Genomic DNA, 21587 nt, shown 5'->3' on the forward strand with positions numbered 1-21587 from the left:
AAGCAGAAACTGAAGCCCCCTGGTGGATATCATGGTAGAGAACATGACTGGGATGCTGGAGCTGTGAGTTCAAACCCAGCCAGGTCTCTTAAAGGGGCGGCCACACCTTGCTGTCTGCAGGGCTCGGGCTGTGCCGTGACAGTAGGACCTGCTGAATATGGGGAACATTGACGTTGTGGCAGGTTTATGGAATGTAATGTAACTAAATCCCCATAGTTTTTCACATATAGTACTTAGTTATGTCTCCTCTTGTTTTATTTTGTATTCCCAGTCCATGTACAGTCCTGTCCTGTCCTGCCGCTGTTCTGTTAATGTTTCCCTTATGTATTGTGTACATGTTCTGGGTTTAGCTTCCTATCCTTCTCTGGTTCTGGGTTCTACTAGTTCTGTCTTGCTTTCATGTTTGGTGTCTGTTCTAGTCTTGCCTTGTTTCTGTACTGGATACATTCCTCCTACAGAGCCTCCCTATTCAGCTCCTGGGAGGTCTGCTTAATTCCAAGCTCCTAGTACCTGGGATTTGCTGAAGCTGCATCAGGGTATGTGGCCACACAAACGCTGGTGCTCAACACCAGGGGGCGTGCGGTTACCCTACACCAGACCCTGCTAATCCACTTCCACACTGTGACTCCTACTTTCAACATCAGGCATACTGGGTCCCGGTCGTCTGATCGCCACCCAGACAGTGTCTGGGTCCCGGTCACCGGACCGCCACCTGTCAGGATATTTATATCGGCTGACATTTTGTGCTATGATAGAAATTAAAAGTGTATATGGCCAGAATCACTCAGAACAGAGCAGACTCCATTTTGGATTTCAAGCTAACAAAGACACAAATTTCTATCTTTTCTGTAACCAAACACTAACCGAGCTAAGGAATGCTTTGTATAAACAAACCAAGTGATATGCAGTAAAATAGGGGGATGTATGCTCTGCCTAGATGTTAATGAAATAGAAATAATTCTAAACCCAGACATTAGTGACAGAGAAGATTAGTAATTTAATTTTACTTTCTAAATTGTATAAGGTCCCATTGTAAAGTAAAAGTTGAAATTAAGTTTAAACTGTCAATTTTAGAAATTACAGCAGGAATTGGAGACACACTGTCTGGCGAAAACCCAAAGAAATGCTTTGAACTGACAGAAAACTTAAGTTATAGGTAACCATAAAGATAAGCCAAATTACGTCAAAATCGTCACCAGGAAAAGTTAACTCTTTCCTGTATAGGAATGTTTAGTGGGACAAGACTGCCCTCTATAGACCAAATACTTAAATTGCTATCTGGAAGGTAACCACACCTCCAGTTTTCTATTGGTCTATCACCTAGTGACGAACAGAGAATTTTTCCCTTTAAAAAGTTAAGACAAAGGGAAGAGAGGGCTAAGTCAAAGAGTTGGAGTTGAAGTGAGTTGGAGTTTGGGTTTCAGATTCGGCCATGCAGAGAAATCCATGACAGATATCCACTCCAGGGCACTCAGAATTTCTTACACACCAATCACACATCCATTCAGTTCCTGAGACTACCTACTCATCTGATGAGAATATCTACTCAATTGGTAATTATACTGGTTTCATTTAATTAATCTAAATTAATTAAAACATTTCTAATAGCATGATATATAAGACTGGATAAATCACGGTCAGATTTCGATATTTAGAAATCTTAGTTAACTAAAGAATATATAGTTATAACCATTCCATTCTGCAGATGGAATTAGAATAATTATGTATTAATGTGACATGTTAGCATATCGTGATATTTATCCAGGTGTATTGATTTGCTCTAAAATAAGATAAAATATCTGTTATCTGGTAGATTTCTCCTATTGGATGGTTCCAGGAAATGACTAATGAGCTGGTTTAAATGTTATGTTATTTTAAATTACATGAGAATAGATCTTATATGCCCAGAAAGATCTAACCAGCATTGAAAGGGTTACTCAGTTATTCAGTTAACTGCTAGCCAAAGTTTTATGGTCTTCCGCTGTGCTGTGCAAAAGATTTTCTTTCTCTGTGAAGCCCATCATAAATCTTGTCTTGACAATTGCTATGTTAACCATTGGAATGTATTGTCATTTGTATTACATACTCACTTTATACTGAATATTCATTGATTATTATCACGCATGTTACATATTATTATTGTCATGGTCATGAGGGATAAGTGACACAAGGTGCGGAACTCCAAATTCACCAAAGTTTGGAAGCCAACTGAAATTTTGGCCAGTGCTGGACTAACCACGAGAAGGAAAATGTATTTATGTATGAGTAGTGAACAAATGTGTCGAACGTGGCACAGTGTGAGACCAGATTGCTAGACCAATTAAGGCAGTGCAGGTAAGGGGGGAGTCCCTTATATAGGTCCCACATGCCCCTCCCACAACTCCAGGCAAAGTCTTTACACATATATATATTTTCTAATTTGTTTTATTTATTATTTTTATTTTATATATACACCATATGTTTAATTTTTATTTTAATATATTTAATTATAAAATACACTAAGTATAATTATATATTTCTTATATACATATATACCTATAGTGCCTCACTATTTTTTTTTATTTTTCCAGAATTAAGTGGATTGTCTAACAACCTAATAGTCCTCCTGGAGGCAAAGCTATGGGCAGCCATGTGATTGCTCTGTGAGAGTTATCACATGGCCTGGAGAAGGGGCCTGATCAAATGGAGGGGGACTGCCTGGGTTGTCAGGCAGTCTCCGAAAAGCGGAGCGCCGGGGAGGTAAGTTTTCCGGCGGCTCCTGGGCTTAAAGTCGTTACGCGTTATGGGGTTAAACAACAATTGGATAAATACTTGCAAAAACATAATATACATGGATTTAATTTTTAATTAGTGTGGTAATAGCGTCTTGATCCAAGGAGATATCTAACTGCCATTCTGGGTTCAAAAAGGAATTTTTCCTAGTTTGTTGCACATTTAGAAGTGCTTCACACTGATTATTTTGCCTTCTTTTGGATCAAGATCAAAAACAAATGTGAGGAGGTATGAACTTGATGGACGCAAGTCTCTTTTCAGCTATGTAACTATGTAACATGTCAAAAAACAAAAAACAAACAGAATAAAAAAAAAATCTTATTATAACTCTTTTGGGGCTGATCACAGTATTAATCCTGTGATCAATCTGATTAGAGTGATCACCCTTTCCCTGGTGTTTGATCATTGTACTATACAGTATCTGTGATGTATGTTACTGTATCAGTGTTCAGTGTGATCAGAAGGCTTTCTAAAAACCTTTTAGTGCTGATCACACCTGTTTATTTTGAGATCAGTTATTTTATTTTTATTTTTTTTATATTCTTTATTTTTGCTGTGCAGGTGATAACATTTGTATGGCAACAATGCCACAACAGCATTTGCCAAAAAATTGATAACAATTATACATTAATACTGGTGTAGCATACAGCGAAAACGCACAGTTTTTGTATTAAGGTTGATAAAAGAAGCTAGGTACATTCTTAAAACAGTTTCGAATTTCAATTGTAACTATACGAGTCTGATGATGAATATGAATATAGTTGTTTAACGCTATTGCACTGACTATTTATCAAGGGAACTCTAGCACCTTTGACAGGTCTGTCGGATTCCCCTCAGTGAGAGCATGCAAACCCTACACATTTAGTTCAGAGTGCTAAGATTGTTTTTGAAGCAAACAGGTTAGTAATAGTCAGACTGAGGGAAAGAGAGAACCAGATACCCTCGGCGGGGCAGGTTGGTAGTACGATTGAGAAGGTGGGTATTGTGTGCCCAAGAGTTTGTGAGTGTCAATGGCTTTAGTGGAACTATTGGTTCTCCGCTATGTGGCATGCTGAGTGATTCGGTTTGCGTGGAGGAAGTGAGTGCCCTAAAGTGAGGTGTACCCCTCTGGGAGATCCATTAGCTGTTCTAGGAGGCATTAAGCTTGGTGGGGTGGTGTGTAACACTGTAGCGTGACATGCCTACCCCTCTATTGCCGAGTAGATGGTGGAGTAGCGTGGGCGGGGTCTAGTCGCTGGGCGTAGAAAGTGCTTGTCTGATTGCCGCTAGGAGATGTTGTCCTATATCCGCTGAGGGGAGGGGGATAAGTGTTTGATCTAGTGGGTGGCAGATGTGGGCCAGTGTGTCATGCTTACGGCTGACTGCAGCCGCTGGTGTGGCTATAACGAGGTTCAAGATACCAGAAGCAGTGGGTTGCAACAGTAAAAACCGTTAAAATAAACAAAACATATATAATTTAAATAGTAACTGTGGAGTCTTAAGAAAGTAACTCTGACTTGGGTTGGTTCAACAGTCCCGGCCACAGAGGTGGCGTGAGTGTGTTTGCCCTCGGTGGCTTTCATGTTGGATCGCCAGCAGGGGAGCCGTGTCTGGGTCGTCGAGGGACGAAAGTTTTTACTTTGTCCGGGTCCCATCTGTTTAGCAGCTTGGCGGCTCCGGACTGAGCTGCAGGGCGCATTGCCTGTGGTGGTAGTCCCAGTGTAGGTAGTAGGTCCTCTGCTCCTCGGAGATCGTAGACCTTGTGCGTGTTCCCGCCATGTGTTATCAGCAGGGAGCGGTTGAGGTGCCATCTGTATGTCGTGCCTCGTTGTTGCAAGAGTGTGGTGAATGGCTTAAATGACCGCCTCCAGGCCAGGGTACTGCCAGATAAGTCCGCAAAAAAGGTAAGAGACAGGGATTCAAAGGGGTACAGGGCTTGGTTTTTTGCTGCCGCCATTACTGCTGTTCTGTCTTCCCTACGCTGAAAGCGGAGTATAGTGTCCCTGGAAGCCGTTATCGGGGCTTTGATCGGTTTGGGAACCCGAAAGACTCCATCCAGGCTCACAGCTTTAGCCTGTTTTTGCGGTAGCAGTGCTGCTAGGAGTCTACGTACAAAGTGTGGCAATTCTTCCGCTGGCATATCATCAGGGATTCCCCGCACCTTTAGGTTTGCCGCTCTGCGTTCGTCCTCCATTGCTGCGAACCGCCGTTCATAGCCCTCTGTTGTGCTCTGCAGGTTCCGTATCTCTGCTTGCATGGCGCTGATGTTTGCCGCCGTCTCTGTGGAGGTAGTTTCCAGAGTGCCCAGCCTCCCCGTGATACCCTGGAGGTCTGTGCGGAGGCCCGCCATTTCTGATTGGAGCGTGGATTGGAGACCTGCCAGGAGCGCCTTGAGTACCGCCGTTGTGACAGGCTGATTGTCTGGGTCTAGGGGTTTGGAAGTCGTGACCGGTGGGCAAGGAGAGGTAAGTTCGTCCTCCCCCTGGGAGAAATCATCCGACAGATCGGAGTAAGTGGTCGGGTAGTCGGCCATTTTGGGCCCTGTCGCTCCGTGGGCCTGTCTCCACATAGCTCCGATATCGAGTCCCATTCTCGGTTGTTCGGGCTTTTGCTTCTTGGTTTTACGGCCCATGCTGGTTCTGGTTCTGTCACCCAGAGTTTTCGATCGGTTTGATCGGTTTATTGCAGTCCGGTTAGGGTATTTTTATCGTTAGTCGTCGGAGCTGCAGTGCCATGCGTCCTCTCCGCTCCGTGGCTTGGCTCCGCCTCCTTCAGTTATTTTATTTTAATTCTTGGAATAGGTATAAGGTTTTTCCTGTCATATGGTGGCAGTACACAAATGGGATGTACTTTTTCTAATGAGACAAACTGTCTGCAAGATAAAACGATAAAACAAATTCCCCTGACACTTACTGTATTAAAACCCTTCTTGGCACTTCCCCATCAGTTCTTTCTTGTCTGCATGGAGGTCTGGTAAGGCACATGTGATGCTGCCAGGGGGAACCAGTTTGATAGCTTCACTTGTGGTGAGGTGAGAGACTTTGCTCCAATCTGGAGAGGTTATAGAGCACAGACTAGGAAAAGTTTTTATGCCGAGTGTTTTTCCGAGCATGCTAAAGAGGCAGTCCCGGATAGTGCCCCTATAGGATTATGGTCTTCGTGTCTACGCCCAGTGGTGGAACGCTTCCCGTGAAATTCCAATTGCACCAATGTGCATGCGTTAATTGGAGCAACTTGTTTTTGGCGCAAAAGTTTAATTACGCGCATATTTAAGCTGTGCAGATCCTCCTGACAGCTTGTCAGATTGAATCTACGATGTCACCAGTCCCACATGGTGAGGTTTTTGAGGTGACATTATATTTTGTTTCAACTTGAAACTTTTGATTTTATATTATTTTATATTTAGCATGTTTTCTCTATTTCTGTTTTACAAAATGTCAAGTCCTATGTCTCTTGAGAGATTGCATAAAGATAAAAATCCAACCATTCACCAAAAAAGGCTACTTCTAAATCTAAACATCTATCCTGAAGTGAGTATGCCCCACCACTTCCAGATGGGTTTCAGAAAAAAATCTGCCACCAGTGTTCATCTGAATTGAGAGAAAAATCCAAGCAAAAAGATATGGTTCCAGGATAACTTGGCTTTTAATCTTTCAAAGAAACAGCAAGGTCCAGTAAACGGTTCATGAAACTTCCAGCATAAGACATAAGAGATCTTCGTCCAGATCTGAATTATCTTTAGGTGAATGTTCTGGCTCCTCCATGTCGGACATCTCTAGCATATCATTTAGTGTGAAGATTGGTCTCCCACTAGACAAACTGAGGTAAGAAAAAAAATCCCTGTGCATATTTAAACAAATGGATGTTATTTAGTTACTCCAATGGCCATGAGAGGAGATGCCTGTAGCAGGCCTGCTAGCAACCCAGCTGGTTGTCCCTGCTCAGCCACGTCCTTCCCTGAGGGAGTCAGTTAAAATACAGAGAGACCCCACCCAGTAATCGGACGACACACAGTCCTGGGGGTACAACAACAACTTTATAGTCCACACTCGGCGTTCTACTTTTTCCAATGCAAGGGGTGGATCACACAGAAAGACAATGTCCCCTCCCAGGGTTCTCCCCCTCCCAGGGGTTGAATAACGGATTCGGAATCCAAACCGTCATTGTCACCAAAGACTGTCCCCGCCAATCTCAGGGTCCCCCTTTATGGCAAACGCCACAAACCGCATCCATTCACGGGGTCCCTGGATAAAACCAAGCAAGGGAAGCGTCTCCTTTCTTCTACTTCTCTTGCGTTTTCACACTTATGTTGCAAGTTGTCAATGTTCTAATTGGTGCAAACATTCCAAGGGGAACTGGGGAGGACCTCATTCAGGAACCGAACGAGGTGGGAAGCAATCGATGAATGCTCCCCCTGGACAGCGTTCATATATCGAATGGGCCGCAAGCCAGGGGAGGCACTAACAAGACTTTGCTTGCGGTTTGTGGGTTTGACACCTCATTACGAGGTGCAAACCTTCTAAACCAAAAGTCTAAATGAGTTGTTGGGGTGGTCCCCCTTTGGGAGATAAATGCATTCCCTTTGTGTAAAACCTCCCGAATGGGGAGCAGGCGCATTCATACGAAAATTACAGGGAAATACACAGAACATAATACAGCCATTCCCGAACAGGCAGCGGTCCCGCCACAATGCCCATCTGCCACGTCAAGGCAAACCTCTTAGGTGGGTCCTACACTAACCATTCACCTTGCTTCCTTGAGCTTCTGACAAATAAGTCTCTAATGAGACAGAAATGGATATTTTTTATGAACCCCTACATGTTTATTAACCCTTAATAAGATACACATGGGGTGGGCGTCAGCATTGTAACATAGCTGTGTGATACAAAAGTGAATACAAATACAAAAAAAAACAAGTCCTGCGCTCAAACTCCAACTACTTTTGGGCGGCAGCAACGACCATAGTACACATCAGCCACAATACATACAGTAAAAAACAAAGAAAAAAAAGGTACTTTTTTTCTTTGAGTCCTTTCTTACTCCTGGATTTGGCTGCTAACATCCTGATTTTTCAAGGCTATCCTGCTCCTAAGATTTTCTCCCACTCCGAGGCTGCCTCCCAGCCTAACGTGCTCCAAGCTGTGGTTGCATAAGTACCTATCCTTTGTGATCTGGGACCTTGCTATATCCCATTTGTGCACTGACCCATATGTCCGTAAAAAACTGAAATTTGACATTCCTTAAATTATTTTTTTCCTTAATATGGTGGCAGTACAGTCTCCCTCCTAATAGTTTTATAATAAATTTACATTTTGTATTGAGTTGGACTCCGGGTTTTTTTCTTGTTATAAACTAATGTTGAAGAGCCAATAAGGATTTTAATACAGTAAGTAGGATGGGCTTTTGTTTGCTTGTCCTATTAGAGAAAGTACATCCTATTTGTGTATTGCCACTATATTAAAAAATATATATTAATTTACGGTAAATAAAATTTCTGTTTTCTGTGGGTAGAAGTTGGAATTGTAGGTGGGTGAGGTAGTAGGTATTGGGCAGTTAGGAAAATAATGAAATCCCCTAAGATGACCTGCTACTATATGGTGAAAGAGGCTTACACCATTCTTGCAGGCTCAGAGTCCTTTAGTGATGCTGCTCCACTACTGTGACGAAGTGCCCTTCGCCACTTGGTCTTGGAGAGTAGTGATGTCCCGAACAGTTCGCCGGGAACCGTTCACGCGATGTTTGGTCCGCACCCTATTCGTCATCATTGAGTAAACTTTGACCCTGTACCTCACAGTCAGCAGACACATTCCAGCCAATCAGCAGCAGACCCTCCCTCCCAGATGCTCCCACCTCCATGATGAATAGGGGGCGGACCGAACATCGTGCGTGCTCGCGCCGGCGAACTGTTCGGGACATCACTATTGGAGAGGCCTGCTTGCCAGCCTCTTGCCTTGTGACTAATTGGGAGATTGTGCCCTTTAAAAATATTATTTTGTCCCATTTTTCCCCAGCAGGGCGTTGTCCCAGGCACACTGCCAGACCAGTTGAAACTGGCTGCTTTGTCCCTCCTCAATCTCTCATCAGCCCTTGCTAAACTTTAACCACATGGCGATTTTATTCTGTTCCTGGGATCTGAGTGCTTTTCGGATATATTGAGCGCTCAGATCCAAGCTATCTGTGGATAGGTTGAATGTGGGGGTTCTGTTCAGTATAATAGGAATTATGTATTTTTAGGTATTTTTACTGTTGTTGTAAATGGAGATATTCCCTGTTACTGGAGATAATTAAGTTACCACACCCACTTAAGCCAATTATCTCCAGGATAGAGAAGAAGATAGCCTAAATCTGTGGAACTGTTTTGGGCAGGAAAGTCATGCTTGCCGTCGGCCAAATAGGACTTCCACCTAACTTTTGAACCACTGTACCAATTTGCATGATTTTTACATATGATTGTATACATATTATGCTGGTTCAGAACATGTTACTTTTATGTGAATTGCATGTATGGTTTGGAAGTTATGAATATTGTATAAAACTGTATATTTTTCCTGCCTGTGATAATTGAGTTAACCTATTGTGTTCAGTAATTATATCACAGGCAGAGGGGAGGGTTTGTGTGCCTTGGCTGGGAGTGTCTGACTGTACTGTAATGTTTTGATTGGCTATTGTAATTGCATGTCCTGTGTACCACTAGGTCCACGTGGGTGGTAACCTTGTGGGAAAACCTGCATAAAAGAAAGTCCTTTGGTGCTCATTAAAGAGTTCTGTTCCTGTTTGACCCTCAATATGTAGCATTGTCTCGTTATTGGAGGGAACTGCTATAATCACACAGGGAATTGCTATGCTCTGCATACACCCTTGAGCTTTAATCACTTAGCTCTTCTAAGAGCTGTTCCTGATACGCTCTCCTGGAGGAGAGGTCTTCCCCACACAGTCCTGGAAGACAGGAGCTGATCCAGGGTGGAAGGAAGACAGCGAGACCACCAGTTAAGCTACAGAGGTTGTGGAGTCTGCGGTGGTTGTGGTGTCTGGTGCGGTGCTTGTGGTCCTCGGCGCAAGCTAGGAAGCGTCCATCAATGGAAGGTACTCGGTCGGAGTACGGGAGAGTCTGTTACAGTGGTGGCAGCGGTGGGATGGCTTTCTAGCGTGAGGAGTAGCATCCTGGAGACACCGAGCAAGCAGGGCGCTCTGTTGCAGTCAAGCAAGGTTTGACATTTTACTGATGGAGCGGTTGGCTTTCTATGGACCCAACCCAACGGAGAAATGTATACAGTTCATGAGGAAAGGACTGATCAAGGATCTGCAGGTGCTAGCAGAATGGCAGGCAGAGATGACGAAGTATTCCGTCCCTGCGACCGAGCAACAGCGTGTCCTTCAGGGAGAGGAGACAACCGGTCTCTCTCTCCCCAGCAGCAGTGTAAGCTGCAGGGAGAGCAGGCAGCCGGCCTCTCTCCCCAGCGGCAGTGTTCCTTACAGGGAGTGGAGGCAATCAGCCTCACTCCCCAGCGGCAGGGTGAGTTTAAGGGAGAGGAGACAACCGGTCTCTCTCCCCAGTATCAGTGTATTCTGCAGGGAGAGGACGCAGCCGACCTCTCTCCCCAGTGGCAGTGTTCCCTACAGGGAGTGGAGACAATCGGTCTCCCTCCCCAGCAGCAGTATGCATCCCAGGGGGCCAAAGGTGTCGTCCTTCCCCCCCAGCAGCAGTGTGTCCTACAGGGAGAAGAGACAGTTGGTCTCTCTCCCCAGCAGCAGGACAATGTTATGGGAGTGGAGACAGTCAGTCTCCCTCTCCAGCGGCAGCATGTGGTTCAGGGAGAAGAGCACATCGCCCTCTCTCCCAGCGGCAGCTTACCCTACAAAGGGGAGACCTTATTCTCCCAGACGGTGCAGATGGGACCGTGGTCTCTGCACCAGACCTACAGGGATGCTGGACAGCCTGTCCAGATCCCCAACTACCCTAGCAGGGATACCAGGAGGAGGGGGTAAGTGATATCTCCCCTCCCCAGCCAATTCCCAACCAGGCTAACCCAGCAGAAGCGCTGGCATCGGGGCAGAGCACAGCTGGCCTCTGCCCCCCAAGCCTCCACAGCATGTTGCCTAATTACACAATAGGAATCACCAGGTGCAGTAACTGTTTGTTGTGGGTGGGCTGCTCTTGTACCTGTTTATTGTGGGTGGGCTACTCTGGTACTTGCTTATTGCGGGTGGGTGGATCGACTAACTTAGGCACTGACTAACAGAAGGTCAGGTGCCTGGTTAGTCTCTCCCCCAAAGGGGAGATGTGTGACTGTCAGGCCTTAAGCCTCCCGATGTCTCCTCATGCTTCCGGGTTTGACGGAGCTTAGCCACACCCCCATTGCTGCGGTCTGCTATTTAATGCGACCGCACCAGCTGATAGAGGCTGGATTATTGAAACGCGTACCGCGCCAAACTCACCGGCTCACAGACCTCGCTGAGACGACCACTCGCTACTAGACCGGACTGGAGGAATATTCAAGTCCCCAACATCTCTCCTCATCACAGACAGATACCAGCACTCTCGGCAACCATTCACTGAAGCAACCGCCTCGGAGGAGAGCTGGGGACACAATTCCTCTACTTCTAGAAGTTAAGTAACTTACAGTCTCTGAGTTAAGAGCTAATAATGCTAAAGCTTTATTTCAACTTACTAAAGTATGCTATCAAGTTCTCCAGCAAGCCTGCTACAGCTTTCCTCAAATCAAGTATTATTCAAGTTCAGCTGTACCTGTCTTGCTACAGATAATCGTATTTCTTCATACTAAAGTCTGCTATCAAGTTGTCCAGCAAGCCTGCTACAGCATCCCTCAAAACAAGTACTATTTAAGTTTTGCTGCACCATTCTTGCTACTGATAATTCCAATGTATATAATCTCTTATAATTTGAACTGTTAACAAGAATAACGGACTCTAATGAATTCTGAACCTTGTCAAAGCTAAATGAAACAAACCGTTTATTATTTAAAGAAACAGTAACTGTAATTCTGGAACTGAAGTCTCAGTTCCATCTAAGTGTCTTAATAAAAGATCAAAGTCCTAAGAAATCTGCAGTTGTGTTCCACATCATTTACTGTGAACGTGACAGAATAATCCAGCCCTTGTAATGGAACCAGCAGATTTCGATTCTAAAGTATTGTTGCTGAATCAACGAGTCGATTCACTTAACCAAGGTGTGCAAGACCTGCAGGTTACAAATGAAAGAATTATGACCAAGGCTGTCATCGATTCCGGTGCAAATGGAGTGTTCATCGACTCAGCCTTTGTAACAAAGAATAAAATTCCTTGTATTCGTAAAAGAACTTCTGTTCCTGTTAGAGTGATTGACGGGTCCCTCATCTCATCGGGACCAATACTTCATGAAACCATCCCTCTAAAAGTAACCACCAATCATACTCATACTGAATTTCTTACATTTAATGTTCTTCCATCACCACTTTATCCAGTTATAATAGGGATCAATTGGTTAAGAAACCACAACCCTCAAATTTCTTGGTCCCCTTTTTCTCTCACCTTTAACTCCGACTATTGTAAGAAAACATGCTTACAACATATTCCAAGCTTTCAGACTACTAAAGAACCAGCTATACCCTCTTGTTCTTCGGACACCGAACTGGAACCTCCTCCTCATACAGTCGTTGGGACTCTATCTTCCCTTCTCGACGACATAAAAGGACTCAGTAAAGATACTTTTAATCTTCCTACATCAGTTAAACTATCAAAGAAAGACGGTCTCTACTATTTCAAGGACCGAATTTACGTACCTCCTGCTTTCAGAAATCAAGGGCTCAATTTTATTCATGATTCTTCCCTGGCAGATCATCCAGATATAAAAAAGACCCTTGAATTGTCCAAGAGATATTATTGGTGGCCTCATCAAGACAAAACCGTTGAATCATATGTTAAAACTTGTTCAATCTGCCAAAGATCCAAACATGGACATCAGCACCTAAGTAGTCAATTATTGAACCTACCGATTCTCGGAAAACCTTGGCAATCCGTTTCTATGTACTTCTTGGTGGATCTTCCCCCTTCTCAACAGCATACCACCATTCTAGTGGTAGTGGACCGCTTCACGAAAATGTCCCATTTTATCCCTTTAAAGATGTTACCCTCATCCTCTGAACTTTCAAAATTATTTCTTGACAATATTGTAAAACTTCATGGACTGCCTGACGAAATCATTTCAGACCGAGGGACTCAGTTTACCTCCAAATTCTGGAACGCATTATGTGCTTCTCTCCATATCCAACGTAAACTGTCATCCGCATATCTTCCCCAAACTGATGGACAAACTGAAAGAGTCAACCAATGCTTAGAGCAATATCTACGATGTTATTGTTCTCACTTACAAGATGATTGGATAACCTGGTTGCCCATGGCGGAGTTCGTATACAACAACTCCTATCATACTAATAGCAAAATGACTCAATTTTTCTCCAACTATGGATTTCATCCCTCCTTGTTTCCTGCTCAGACAAGTCTTTCGTCTAACTCCTCCGTTTTGAATCAAATCTCTCACATGTCATCTTTATTCAAATTTTTGCATGAACTTTTGGAATTTGCATCATCCACCCAAAGAAAAAATTTTGATATTAAAGAAAGATCTTCCCCCGATTATGGGATTGGGGATCTTGTCTGGCTTTCCTCAAAGGACATTTTCATAAATTGGCCATCTAAGAAGTTAAGTTCCCTTTTTCATGGTCCATTTCCAATTAAGTCAATAATCAACTGTAATGTTGTTGAATTGAAGCTTCCATCTACTTTGAAAATTCATCCCGTTTTCCATGTATCCTTACTTAAAACTCATCATCCTCATCCTTTCCATGGAGCTGTAACTACTTCTCCTGATCCTGTTTTAGTCCAGGGTGAAGAAGAATACAAGATTCGGAAAATTCTTGATTCAAGGGTTCATCGTGGCTCTTTACAATACCTCATTAGATGGAAGGGATATGGAATTGATGAAGATACTTGGGAAAACTCCTCTGGAATCCATGCTGATAAATTGATTTCTGCTTTTCATAGACGCTACCCTTCTAAACCATGTTGAGATAGCACCCTGAGGTTGCTCATTAAGGTGGGGGTACTGTCAGGCCTTAAGCCTCCCGATGTCTCCTCATGCTTCCGGGTTTGACGGAGCTTAGCCACACCCCCATTGCTGCGGTCTGCTATTTAATGCGACTGCACCAGCTGATAGAGGCTGGATTATTGAAACGTGTACCGCGCCAAACTCACCGGCTCACAGACCTCGCTGAGACGACCACTCGCTACTAGACCGGACTGGAGGAATATTCAAGTCCCCAACATCTCTCCTCATCACAGACAGATACCAGCACTCTCGGCAACCATTCACTGAAGCAACCGCCTCGGAGGAGAGCTGGGGACACAATCCCTCTACTTCTAGAAGTTAAGTAACTTACAGTCTCTGAGTTAAGAGCTAATAATGCTAAAGCTTTATTTCAACTTACTAAAGTCTGCTATCAAGTTCTCCAGCAAGCCTGCTACAGCTTTCCTCAAATCAAGTATTATTCAAGTTCAGCTGTACCTGTCTTGCTACAGATAATCTTATTTCTTCATACTAAACTCTGCTATCAAGTTGTCCAGCAAGCCTGCTACAGCATCCCTCAAAACAAGTACTATTTAAGTTTTGCTGCACCATTCTTGCTACTGATAATTCCAATGTATATAATCTCTTATAATTTGAACTGTTAACAAGAATAACGGACTCTAATGAATTCTGAACCTTGTCAAAGCTAAATGAAACAACCCGTTTATTATTTAAAGAAACAGTAACTGTAATTCTGGAACTGAAGTCTCAGTTCCATCTAAGTGTCTTAATAAAAGATCAAAGTCCTAAGAAATCTGCAGTTGTGTTCCACATCATTTACTGTGAACGTGACAGTGACAAAGTGCCCTTCGCCACTTGGTCTTGGAGAGGCCTGCTTGCCAACCTCTTGCCTTGTGACTATGGCCCCTGGGAGATTGTGCCCTTTAAAAACATTATTTGGGCTTATTGGATTTTGAAACTTTTTCTGCTCCTTTGATTCCATGGGAGAATGTGCCTCTTCCCCTCCCTCTTTCCTGTCCCATTGTTCCCCAGCAGGGCGTTGTCCCAGGCACACTGCCACACCAGTTGAAACTGGCTGCTTTGTCCCTCCTCAATCTCTCATCAGCCCTTGCTAATCTTTAACCACATGGCGATTTTATTCTGTTCGTGGGATCTGAGCACTGTTCGGATATATTGAGCGCTCAGCTCCAAGCTATCTGCGGAAAGGTTGAATATGGGGGTTCTGTTCAGTATATTAGGAATTATTTATATTTAGGTATTTTTATTGTTGTTGTAAATGGAGATATTCCCTGTTACTGGAGATAATTAAGTTACCACACCCACTTAAGCCAATTATCTCCAGGATCGAGGAGAAGATAGACCGGCTTCACAGCCTCAATCTGTGGAACTGTTTTGGGCAGGAAAGCCATGCTTGCAGTAGGACTTCCACCTAATTTTTTTAACCACTGGACCAATTTGTATGATTTTGACATATGTTTGTATACTGATTATGCTGGTTCAGAATATGTGACTTTTATGTGAATTGCAAGTATAGTTTGGAAATTATGAATATTGTATAAAACTGTATATTTTCCAGCCTGTGATAATTGAGTTAACCCATTGTGTTCAGTTATTATATCACAGGCAGAGGGGAGGGTTTGTGTGCCTTGGCTGGGAGTGTCTGACTGTACTGTAATGTTTTGATTGGCTATTGTAATTGCATGTCCTGTGTACCACTAGGTCCACGTGGGTGGTAACCTTGTGGGAAAACCTGCATAAAAGAAAGTCATTTGGTGCTCATTAAACAGTTCTGTTCCTGTTTGACCTGTTTCCCTGCTTGAGCTTTAATCATTTAGCTCTTCTAAGAGCTGTTCCGGATACGCTCTCCTGGAGGAGAGGTCTTCCCTACACAGTCCTGGATGTCAGAGGTTCATACAGGGAAGAGGTCTTTTCCACACGGTCCTGAAGACAGAAGCTGATCCACGGTGGAAGGAAGACGGCGAGACTACCAGTTAAGCTACCGCGGTTGTGGAGTCTTCCGTGGTTGTGATGTCCGCTGCAGTGCTTGTGGTCCTCGGCGCAAGCTAGGAAGCATCCATCAACGGTCGGAGTACGGGTGAGTCCGTTACAACTACCATCTTCAAAAAGGTGCCTAGGCTGCCCTGCATCACAAAATTAAAGCGGTTGTTTTTGAGCCAGTCAACTGGTTTCAGCTTTTTATGTCAGATGACATGTTTCTGGATGCTTATGGATGCCCAAACCAATATATATGCCAGCCAGTATATGTCTGGCAACCCAGGGTCACACTACAGCAGGAGAAACATCTGGCACCCCATTTATATCTCAGAAATGAGAAAATTTGGGACACTTATTCTAGTAATGGGTAATGTTAAAAAAACAAGCATAAGGTCGTACTGGCATAAGCATTCTGGTTTCCACTCTTTGCCCAGGTGTTATGAAGATGAATTGCTACAGAGATTTCTGTGATTCCTCACTCACTCACCACATCCACCTAGAAAGCATACATATTATTTGACAGGCTATACTAAATTTGTCCCTTTATCCGACTCCTGTACAAAATAAAATTGAATGAGCAGAGCACATGCCAATGGAGATTTATTCCACCACTTAGTGGCCTCATTTAATTTTATTTAATACATTTAAGGAGTGCTGGATCTCCAATAACATCCATCTTATCCTACTCCTGTCTGACAAACTTTCACAAAATTATATCCCATACCAAAACATATGCATTGATGAATCCCTTATGAAATCTACAAGTAGATTACTTTTTAAGCAATGTATCCCATGACTGGGCTTGCCTGCTTCATTAGGCAGAGTTTGCTCACAACAATGCCTCCCATGAGACCTCTGAACATCCTCTGGTCCATTTTTGGACTGTACAGTCAACACCCAATTGTTCTTCCTGCTGCATTTTCTTTTACTGGGATTGCCTTAATATGAAATATGATTCAACAAACCAGGCCAAGATAAAACTAGGCAATGGTTGTCTGTTGGTCTGCCTCCTTCAATAGTTAAATTCAAGGTTTTTGAGAGAGTCCTATTTGGAAAATTGTCACCTCTTTGTTGGACAGGAGATATAGCACACATAATCAGGCAGATCTCTTGTTTATAATTGAAAATTAACATGATAATTTGCCCCCTCGCCCAAATAAAAAGTCAGCTTCTTCTCCAGTCTGCCCCTTTCTTAGTTTCAAGAATGGAACTTCTAATTGTGACTCAAACCTTCATGTCAGTTCATTGCATCAGTTTGTTTACTTATATATGACCACATGGCGCTTTTGGAGTTACAGAATTAGGATGACCCACCGATCGTTAAAACGTTTGATGAATTGCACTTTGTTTGAGAATGAATGTACAACTCTAGATTGCAGTGATGCCTACATGTAAGTGGGAAGATGCTCGGCAATACAAAAATTCAGCTGAGGGTGTTGTTACAAACAGAATTTCTATTGCAGCTACTCAATGGTTGATCCACAGTTTTATTGTCTCTTCATATGTTGCATATGATATGTTACAAAGACTCTGACCGGGTACTCTTAGTTCTAATTATTTATTGTTTACTCATTTTTTATGAGTATCCATTTCTTTGTAGACCTGAGCATGAAATGAGCATGAAATGATCAAGCAACTCCTGAAAACATATAGAAATGTTCTATTAAGCACCAAAATATTTCTGCACCACTGTACAATTACATACATTCCAATAACCTTGGATCCAGTATTTCACAATCAGGGAGTCACCCTTCCTGGGTTATACCAAAAAGTGCGTGCTGTCACAAAATGGAGTACTCCTGTAGACACTGTAACCCACCTCCAGGGTGTGTGAACATTTCTTTAGGACTCTATTTTTAAGTTTGCCACGTAGTTTTTTCACACGTTTTTAAATATTATTTTTATTTATTTGTTATGGTTTTCTTTGCTCTACATAAATTTTATATTGATCAGTAAAAATTACCCCCACAAATTGTGAAGTGAGCAAAGCGAAAGAAGTTCCAGTACCAAAGCTGTATCGCAACATATTTTGTAGACATTTAAGATGAATAGTAAATAGCTGTAAATCTCTTTAGAGATACATTATTAAGAAAATATTTCTCAAAACCAGATGGATAGGTGAATACTAATTATAGTCTATCTCCTTATTTAACTTTTAATTACATATTTTGCCTTTGAAACCATTGCAAACCTATAACCAGCCTTAAATCAAGACTAGGGTGTGGTACCTACACTTTACAGTAGTAGAAAACACATTTCAATAGTTGAAGAACTGGTTAAAGAGCTTGTAAAACACAATGTTTCTCACATCCTAAAAATAAACGAGACCACGCAGAAACATATATGTAAAATAATGCATCAATGATATGCTTGGTCGGGGGCAGTCTTTAATAATGGAGTTGCAGTATTCATTCAATATTAAAACTTAAAGTCTCTTAATGTGAATATTCAAATAGAAAAAGTGATGTGAAACACATTGCTCTGATTCCTGTATAATAGACTTAAGAAAATGCACTTGCCTATGAGCAGGATTATCTGAACAGAAAAAAGAGTTTACTTGACATACTGAATAGCAATGTTACATCAAGACAATAGGATTCATGGTAGGTACTACTTGAATTCTGTCACTAACCTGATCACAGCACTCCGGACCAGGGGCGGACTGACAACTTGGGCACATCGGTCAGGGATCGAGGGCCCGAGACAGCCAGGGGCCCGGCCGCACAGCCATGCTCCAGCTGGAGAGACCAGAGATCTCTACAACGGGAACGGCAAAAAAAAAAAAAAAGATCTTTTCCTTTAATAGGTTGAGGGGCCCTTGATGGAGCGCAGGGCCCCAGCAACCTACCGCTCTGTACATCACCCCCCCACCCTCAAATGAGACCTGGCAGCTTCACGTGCTCTGTGCCAGGTATCCTTCTTCCTGTCCCACGTGGCGCTCTGTGTGATGGGGAGAGGCGGAGCTAGGAAGGGACATCACTTCCTGTTTACTCCTCTCACACAGACCTCTCACAGCCAGCGAGGGGAAGGAGCAGTCGCCTGGTAGAGACCAGAGGGAGAAATTGGGAGTCATTCTGTCACTAGTCACTCCCCCCTCACTGTCACCCCCCTCCCTCACTCTGTCACTAGTCACCCCCTCCCTCCCTAGTTACCCCCTCCCTAACTCTCACTAATCACCCCCTCCCTCACTCTGTCCCTAGTCACCCCCTCACTGTCAGCCCCTCCCTCACTCTGTCATTAGTCACCCCCTACCCAGTCACCCCCTCCCTTACTCTCACTAGTCACATTCTCCCTCACTGTCACCCCCTCCCTCACTCTGTCACTAGTCACCCCTTCCCTCACTCTGTCACTGTGACACCCCTTCCCTCACTCTGTCACTAGTCACCCCTTACCTCACTATGTCATCCCCTCCCTCACTCTGTCACTAGTTACCCCCTCCCTCCTTAGTCATCCCCTCCCTCACTCTGTCACTAGACACCCCCTCCCTCCTTTGTTACCCCCTCCCTCACTCTACCACTAGTCACCCCTTCCCCCCTCACTCTGTCACCAGTCACACCCTCCCCTCCCTCACTCTGTCACTAGTCACTCCCTCCATCACCCTGCCACTAGTCACTCCGTTCCTCACTCTGTCACTAGTCACCCCCTCCCTCCCTGTCACTAGTCACCCCCTCCCTCTGTCACCAATCACCCCCTCCCTCACTCTCTCACCAGTCACCCCGTCTCACTATGTCTCCCCCTCACTCTGCCACCTGTCACCCCCTCCCTCACACAGTCTGTCACTAGTCACCCCTCCCTCCCTCCTTAGTCACCCCCTCCCTCACTCTGTCACTAGTCACCCCCCTCACTGTCACCCCTCCCTCACTCTGTCACTAGTCACATCCACCCTCCCTCCCTAGTCACCCCCTCCCTTACTCTGTCACTAGTAACCCACTCCCTCTGTCACTAGTCACCCCCTCCCTCACTTTACCACTAGTCACCCCTTCTCTCCCTCACTCTGTCACTAGTCACCCCCTTCCTCACTCTGTCACTGGTCACCCCCTTCCCTCTGTCACTTGTCACCCCCTCCCTCACTCTGTCACCAGTCACCCCCCCCCTCACTGTGTCTCCCCTCACTCTGCCACCTGTCACCCCCTCCCTCACACACTCTGTCACTAGTCACCCCCTTTCTCCCTAGTCACTTGTCTCCACCATTGCACAAGTAGATTAAAAAAAAAAAATTCCACACTCCTGCACATGCAGACACACACTAACGCTCAATACACATATGCATTCACACTGACTCTATATACAAAAAAGCACATGTAGTCATTCAGACATGCACAAGTGCATTCACACAGACTCAAATACAAACATGCATTTATACACAGGTCTTCACAATATACACATCCAGAGGAATGCCGTATTATGAGAGTCATATTTAACATTTATTTAATTCTCCGGACAGGACACAGAGATCCCCATGATGTAAGTACTGCATGTGAGTAGCTAGAGGGAATAATGACTATGCCTCACTTGCTGGCTGACTATTTACATCAAATATATTTAAACTTTTACAAATGTGTTTTGTGGCAAAGATAGAGTGTAAAGGGTTTAGTGTTTTGTTTATATCCTGTTAAGCAGTATTCAGTTAGGAGGAAATATGAAAGAATTAATTGAAATTCAGAGAAATTATATAAATTGACACTAAGGTAGCGTGCGACTCCATAAGAGAACTACACGCACTGAATTAGCAGAGAGCGCCTCCCCTTCGCCCTCTGCGTTAGAGCGCCGGGTATCATGTGACCACCCAGTGCTCACTTTGAAACATGCAGAGCACGCCGCGCGGGATTCGATAAGCCACCCTTCCTTGCCATGACAGGGATAACAGAACAGAAGGGGGCAGTCAATGTGTGTGCAGAGCTGGTGTTGGCTCTGAGAGGGAGACAGGTGCCGCTTGGGAAGGAGAGATATGGATACATGAAAGGTACACCTAAGAAGGCGGGGAAGTGAGAGACATGGAAGAAGGCGGGAGTGAAAGTGGAAGAAGGATGGAGAGAGAGAGACATGAAAGAAGGGGAGAGAGACACATGGAAGGAAATAGGAAGTGAGAGATATGGAAGGAGGGGGAGAGAGACACAAGGAAGGGGGAGTGAGAGACATGGAAGAAAAGGGGAAAGTAAGAGACATGGATGAAGGAGGGAGTGAAAGATGGAAGAAGGGGGGAGAGAGACATGGAAGAAGGGGGGAGTGAAAGATGGAAGAAGGGGGGAGAGAGACATGAAAGAAGGGGGAAGTGAAAGATGGAAGAAGGGGGGGAAGTGTAGTGCAGTCTGGTGCTATGGAAAGGGGCAGTCAGAGGGGAAAAGTGCAGAGAACATGATGTTAAGAGGAGCAGAAGCTGTGGATTTAACCCCTTAAGAACACATGACATGTGTGACATGTCATGATTCCCTTTTATTCCAGAAGTTTGGTCCTTAAGGGGTTAAGCAAGGTTAAGCAAAGCAGATTGAAACGTCCATGTACATATAAAATGACCGGGGACGGTGTCAGCAAAATATACCTTTGTCTAAGGTGGCAAAAAGTCTTGCACTGGCCCTGTCTGGGAGTCTGTGAATGTGTTAGTGTATATGTGTAACCGCATCATTGTACTTGTGTGTGCGCGGGGTGAGGGGCAGCATCTGAGTCTTGGACCCAGGCAGTTAAATGTCTTGGGCCGGCCCTGGTCATATGGTACGGTCAGGCTCCCCTCAAGCCTGTCACTGTCTGTAACGTGTATGTA

This window comes from Pelobates fuscus, chromosome 3, assembly GCF_036172605.1.
Source record: "Pelobates fuscus isolate aPelFus1 chromosome 3, aPelFus1.pri, whole genome shotgun sequence".
Lineage (NCBI taxonomy): Eukaryota > Metazoa > Chordata > Amphibia > Anura > Pelobatidae > Pelobates > Pelobates fuscus.